This window comes from Myxocyprinus asiaticus, chromosome 22 (assembly GCF_019703515.2).
Source record: "Myxocyprinus asiaticus isolate MX2 ecotype Aquarium Trade chromosome 22, UBuf_Myxa_2, whole genome shotgun sequence".
NCBI lineage: Eukaryota > Metazoa > Chordata > Actinopteri > Cypriniformes > Catostomidae > Myxocyprinus > Myxocyprinus asiaticus.
Genome location: NC_059365.1, coordinates 44,357,876 through 44,364,922, shown reverse-complemented (window position 1 = coordinate 44,364,922; position 7,047 = coordinate 44,357,876).

Here is a 7,047-nt window from a genome sequence, read left to right as displayed (position 1 = left end):
GGCTTTAGGCTACTTCACCATCTTTCTCTTTCCTACATCCCTATCCCTTAATCTGCTGGCACCATGCGTGCTACCAGTAAACTGGCTTGGCCTCAGACCGGTCACCCCTTCAGTGCTGCCTTCATTCACCTCAAACACCTCCTGGAGGTCCCTCGCGCTGTGGTGTGCCTCCTGGCATGGCTCCTCCTCCATCTTATCAAGGCTCTCTGTCCTTGTACATGTAGCTGGTTGCAGTGCGTTTGTGCAGCCCATCTTAGTGCAATGGATCTTAAGCCCCCTCTAGTTCTTCAACACGTTCCCATTGCTGCACATTCTAGAATCGGTATCTAATCTCATTGTCAGTCTAGTTAGTGTTACTGCAGTAAAAACATTTAGCTTAGATGATGAAGTGTATTTTAAAAAACGTATCAATGTTGATGCAGGGCACAATGTTATCTCTTTACCTCATCAGTGCTGTTTAATCTCAGGGCTGTCTAACATTTTGAGAGGTTCGTCTTCCTCCATATAGAGCTTTTTACTAGAACGAGAATTCAAATGGCTCACATAAGTTTTGTGGTCTCCGCCAGCTGCCGCGATATCGAAGCCCGACTGAATCACGCAAGTTTCGCTCTGCGCTGTCCCAGAGCTCTGGTTGTATCGCTGGAGCACGCTGATGTGCGCTGCGGCAGTTCGCGTGAAACCACGCCTCATTCTCCCCGCTGAGATGTGCGTGCAAGATATGAGAAGCATATTTACTGCTTATAAAACGCTGAATGCGAGATGAATACAATTAACTTTGCTTAGGCTAAAAAGCCAAAGAGGCTAGTAAAGGTGACAGAGTTGCCCGCCACTGCCGATTTCTACCCGCATTTGGCGTGTGGGTGGGTGTTAATATCAAGCGCGGTATGTATTTAGGATAAGTAAGCCTACAGTGACTGTACATACCCATTACAGTAATCAGCAAATTACTGTACATAACAATTGCAATATCTTACTTTACTCAGGTTTTTTTCAGTAACTACTGTAGCACCACTGTTTTAAGTACTGTAAAAAAAAAAAAAAACATGGTAAGGTCTAAAAGTGTATATAGTGTATTTATTTTCCTTTAAAACTGTAATGCATTCATTTAATTTCTTAAGCAAAGAAACAAAATTAAACGTGACAGTTTTATAAATCATGCAACAAGAAACAACAGTTTTAAAAGTACACAAATGCATACGTTAGAAACCTAAATAATTAATCTCATGACTTTGGCTGTTCATATACAGCTACTTGAATGCAAAACTGAAATCCATTCTTTAGCTTAAGTGTGCATATGGTCTGATAAGAAATATCTTCTTTATTGTCACAAAACAAACTCTACACAGAACTATCTTGTCTTCAATATTATTCGATACAGACAAAACCTAATTTTCATAAAGAGACAGGAACCTTATAATCACTGTCTATTATATTCAAAATAAGAGATGCAATAAAGAGCCTCTAAATTCATTAAAATATAAAATGCTGGCTACTTAAATTCTTTAGAAACTCAAAAGCCACCCTTGACTTGGCATTATAACTGGCATAACAATTTTGAATTACTTTGTCACGTGATTGCACCCCTGCAATGAAGTTCTAAAACTAAATATTTCTCAAGTTTATGTGAGCACTTGATTGCTCGCTCAAATCACTGTGTAACAAGATAATGAGAACTTATGTTAATTAAATTGAAAATAAATGCAAAATAGGCACACAATGAGCTATTGAAATTGTAGATTAACATTATTGTTGGACATTTTTAATCAAACCTTATTGTTCACATTTAATTTTGACTTAGAAATAAGCAAATATGTCTGTGCACACCCCATCCTGCTAAAACCAAGTGATGCCCATGGTTTGGACTTTCAGCGAATTATAAAGAAAGAGTTCTGTATGCATGTGAAACTATAATGAACAGCTTGAACAGGGATCTGGATCAGGTATGATTGCTTATCTGAATTATGAAATGAATTCTATGGACCTATATGAATAATACACCATAAAATATATTTTTTAAATATTGTATTCATATTTTCATTGCTGTTGTTGTTATAAAGTGGTAAAATATGAATAACATATCTAAAAATGTGTTTATCATGGACCAAACACTGTAATGTGATTAAAAGGGGGAGAGTGAAACGCGGCGGAAGTGCAGTCCGAAGGCGGAATTGCGATGACAAGATCTCGAGGAAATCGAACTAGGAATGGATCAGAGACTAAAAGAATGGAAGATACAGTTGAAGAGGAGGATGAGATGGAGGTAGGATGGACACAGGTAGATGGAAGAACAGGAAAGAAAGTAACTAAAAAGAGAAAAAAGGAAAGGAGGAAGGATCGGAAAGTAGTTCGATAACTAGTGAGGAAGAAGGGGATAAGAGGGATAAAAACAAGAATGAGTATAGGTTAATATTGAAGTTTAAGGTAGTTGAAGGAGTATCAGGAGTAAATCCAATGGCATTGACATATGAATTAAGGAAACTAGTGAGTGAGATTACATTTACAAAAGTATTACAAGATGGTGCCTTGTTGATAGTGTGCAGGAACGAAGAGCAAAAAAATAAATCAGTAAAACTAAAGATGGTGGGAAAACAGATGGTAATGGATTATAAGATTGTAGGACAGAAGTTGTGGGTCTATGGAGTGATAAATGGAGTTCCATTAGGAGTTTCTATGGATGAAATAAAAAAGAATGTAGAGGGAGGAAATGTCATGGATGCAGTTAATTTACAAATGAACAGAGAAGGGAGAAGAGTAGACAGTTTGTCAGTACGTCTTAAATTGGAAGGGAAAGAAATGCCAGATCAAATCAAAATGGGTTTTATAAGCTACCAGATCAGGAAGTATGTAGCTCCTCATCTGAGGTGTTACGATTGCCAGAGGTATGGTAATACTGCGTCAGTATGTAAATCTAAAATAAGTTGTGCACGATGTGGAGGGGAGCATGAGTTTGGGAAGTGTGAGGAAGGAGTAGGACTGAAATGTTGCAATTGTGGAGGTAGTCATAATGCGGCATACGGAGGTTGTGAGGTGAGGAAAAGGGCAATGGAAGTACAACAGAACAAAATAAAAAAATAACCTAACGTATGCTGAAGCAGTGAAAGTAGTAAATACTAGGAATAAGCAGAGTGAAAAAAGAAAGAATGGAGCATGGTAAAGGGACTGAAGGAACAGGAAGAGTAATTGGTGAGGGTAGATTATCAGAAGACACGATGATAGTAAATGATAGATGTGCTGTTCTTGGTAGAAGTGAGTAACTGTACTGCACAAACGGAAAGAAGAAGAGAAAAGATCCAAATAATTGTTAAAGTGGCAGAGAGATTTCTAGAGATAAAAGGATTGAAATGGGAAGATATAAGGAAAAGTCTTAATATAGAATCTCAGTCAAATCAGGAGACATGGGTTGGTTAGTATTGTTTATGTTAATTATCTTACAATGGAATGCCAGAAGCCTTTGCGCCAGTGGTCAAGAATTTAAAGGGTACATAAACCAAATGAAAGAAAAGCCATACATAATATGCATTCAAGAGTCATGGCTGAATCCTAGATTAGATTTTGTTTTAAAAGGATATACAAGTGTGAGAAGAGATAGGGAGGAAGGTGAAGGTGGAGGGCGTGTCACGTTTTTAAAAGAGGGAATGCCTTATAGAATTTTGGAGAAAGGGGTAACAATGGAATATATAGTAGTGGAAATATGGATTGAAAAGAAGAATTATGTCATAATAAACTTTTATAATCCATGTAATAGGTTAATACAGGAGAGTATGGAAGAAATAAGTGGTGAAAGGGTGATAAGGTGTGGGGATTTTAATGCCCATAATACTTTATGGGTAGGAATAACGACAGACACAAATGGTCAGGTTATTGAAGAGCTGTTGGAAAGGAAAAACTTTGTTTGCTTAAATGATGGAAACTCCACACGAATGGATGTGAATTCAGGAAGGTAATCAGCAATAGATCTAACAATTGTTTCAAATACATTAGGAGGAATAATAAATTGGGAAGTTTTAAAGAAATGTACAGTTGGTAGTGATCATTTTCCTATAATAAGTACAATTGTAAATAATGAGATAAGGAGGGACAAACGAGGAAATACAGGAAAATGGAAGTTTGAGAAAGCTAACTGGGAAAAATACAAAATAATGAGTGAGGAAGGAATGAAAATGATCAAGATTAATGAAGGAAAAGATATTGAAAGGATAAATCTAGAATTAGTTTCAGTGATACAGAATGATGCAAAAGAATGTATCCCAAAAAAGTAAAGGAAAGAGGGTGGAGAAAATAGTTCCATTGTGGAATGAGAAGTGTAGAATAGCAGTCAGAAAGAAAAGGAAAGCATTTAAAATACTGAAGAAAACACATAATTGGGAACATATGATAATATATAAGAAAACTCAGGCAGAAACAAGGAAAATTATAAGTGAAGTAAAGAGAGAGTATTGGAGATCATTTTGTGAAGAAATTGGTAAAAGTACTCCAGTTGAGGAAGTGTGGAGCAAGATTAAAAAGATGAGTGGAATTAGGAGAGAATATGAATATCCAGTTTTAAGTATGGAAGAGGAAAATGCAATAAGTGACAAAGAAAAAGCAGAAATGTTCCGAAAAGAGTTTTTAAAAATAAATAGTTCAGATAACTTGACAAAGGAGAGTAAGGAAATGAGGGAGAAGCTGGTAAGAAAACATCCATATATATTGGAAAGGAGGAGGGCAATGGATGGTTTATTGGATGATCTGTTTTCATTCCCTGAATTAAAATGACCTTTTAAAAAAAAAAAAAAAAAAAAAAAATTAAGGTAACAACTCCAGGACAAGATGAAATAAGTTATATTATGTTAAAAAAGTTAAGTGAAGAATCACTTGGAGTGATATTAAAGTTTTAAAAAAGAATATGAGAAGAAGGGATTTTACCTCAGAGTTGGAAGGAAGCTTTAATTATTCCTATAAAGAAACTAGGTAAAGATCCAAATGTACCTCTAAATTACAGACCAATAGCTTTAACTACACATTTATGTAAATTAATGGAAAAAAATGATTACTGACCGGCTAATGTATCATTTGGAGAAAATTACATTCTTTTCTCCGTATCAAAGTGGATTTAGATGCGGAAGGGGAACAATGGACTCAATAGTGAGTTTGGAATCGGATATAAGGAAAGCCTTGATAAATAAAGAAACAGTAGTAGCAATTTTCTTTGATATTGAAAAGGCTTATGATATGTTATGGAAGGAAAGTTTGCTGATAAAATTATATCAGATTGAAATAGGTGGTAGATTATATAATTGGATTAAAGATAAAAAGAAATATAAAAGTGAAGATTGGAGAATATATATCAGAAAAAGGTCTGATTGAGAATGGGACCCCACAGGGTAGTGTCATAAGTCCATTGTTATTTAGTATTATGATTAATGACATATTTGCAACAATAGATATTAATATAGGAAAATCGTTGTTTGTAGATGATGGAGCTCTTTGGATTAGAGGAAGAAATGTGGATTATATTGTGAATAAAATGCAATCAGCTTTAAATAATGTTGGAAAATGGTCTTATAAATGGGGATTTAAATTCTCTGTGGCGAAAACCAAATATATTTCCTTTACAAATAAAAAGATATAAATCTAAAATTATATAATAAGGAATTAGATCAAGTTAAAGTCATAAGATTTCTTGGAATGTGGTTTGACATGAAAATTACATGGAGTACTCATATAAATAAGATGGAAGAGAAAAGATTTTAAATGTTATGAGGTGTGTTTCAGGTCATGAATGGGGGGCTGATAGAATGGCACTGAAAAACATTTATTCTACAATGATAAGAGCAATACTAGACTATGGATGTATGGCTTATGGATCAGCATCTAAATCACAATTAGGAAACTTACAGATAATTCAGTCACAAGCATTAAGAATTTGTTGTGGAACTTATCCTTCTTCTCCAGTACCAGCATTACAGGTGGAGATGGGAGAGATGCCAATCCACTTAAGAAGGAAGCAATTGATATTGATATACTGGGCAAACTTAAAAGGTCAGAAGGATAATCACCCTGCAAAAAAGGTACTAGAGGCATGTTGGGAACATGGGAAAGGGAAAATTAATAGTTTTGGCTGGATTATTAAGGATTTATTGCAGAATATGAAATTAAATGAGTATAATGCTACCCCAGAGGTAATATTACCATCAGTACCTCTATGGATCTTACCACAGCCAAACGTTGATTTATTCCTATTGGAAGCAAGACAAGATAAGGGTCAAAATGCATTAGAGGCAGAATTAACAAAGGAGTATATATGGACTAAGTATGAAAGTTATACACGTTTTTACAGATGCATCTAAAGATCCAGGGAAAGGTCAGGTGGGGGTAGCATACATCATCCCAAGATTGAAAGAGGCAGAAGGAAAAAGGATATCAGATCAAGTTTCAGTGTTTACAGGAGAATTACTAGCAATTTTGCTAGCAATGAACAAAATAAAAGATATGGGATTAAACGAAACTCTCATATGTTCAGATTCAAGCTCTGCCCTGTTAAGTCTGGAAGCGCAACAGTCTGAAACTAGACAAGATATATTGATGGAGATTCTTCAGATATTATATATAATGCAGCAGACAAATAAGACAGTTCAGTTTTTATGGGTTCCTGCGCATATTGGAGTATCAGGGAACGAGGAAGCAGATAAATTAGCAAAACAAGTTATGGCAAAGGAAAATATAGACATACATATAATGTATAGTACATCAGAACTCAAATCAATAATAAAAAAGGAGATAAATAATAAATGGCAATTTTATTGGGATAATGAACAAAAGGGTAGGCATCTACATTTAATACAACCATTAGTAGGAAGAGGAAGGAATTCAGGTGGGAGGAGAAAAGAAGATTGTATTTTATCTAGACTCAGACTGGGACATACAGGACTCAACAATGTATATAACAGGAAAACATCTTACAGGATTATGTGATTGGTGTGGAGTTAGAGAAACAGTGGAACGTGTATTAATACAGTGTAGATACACAACAGATGAATTACAGAAGAAAGAAGCTTTTAAATCCAG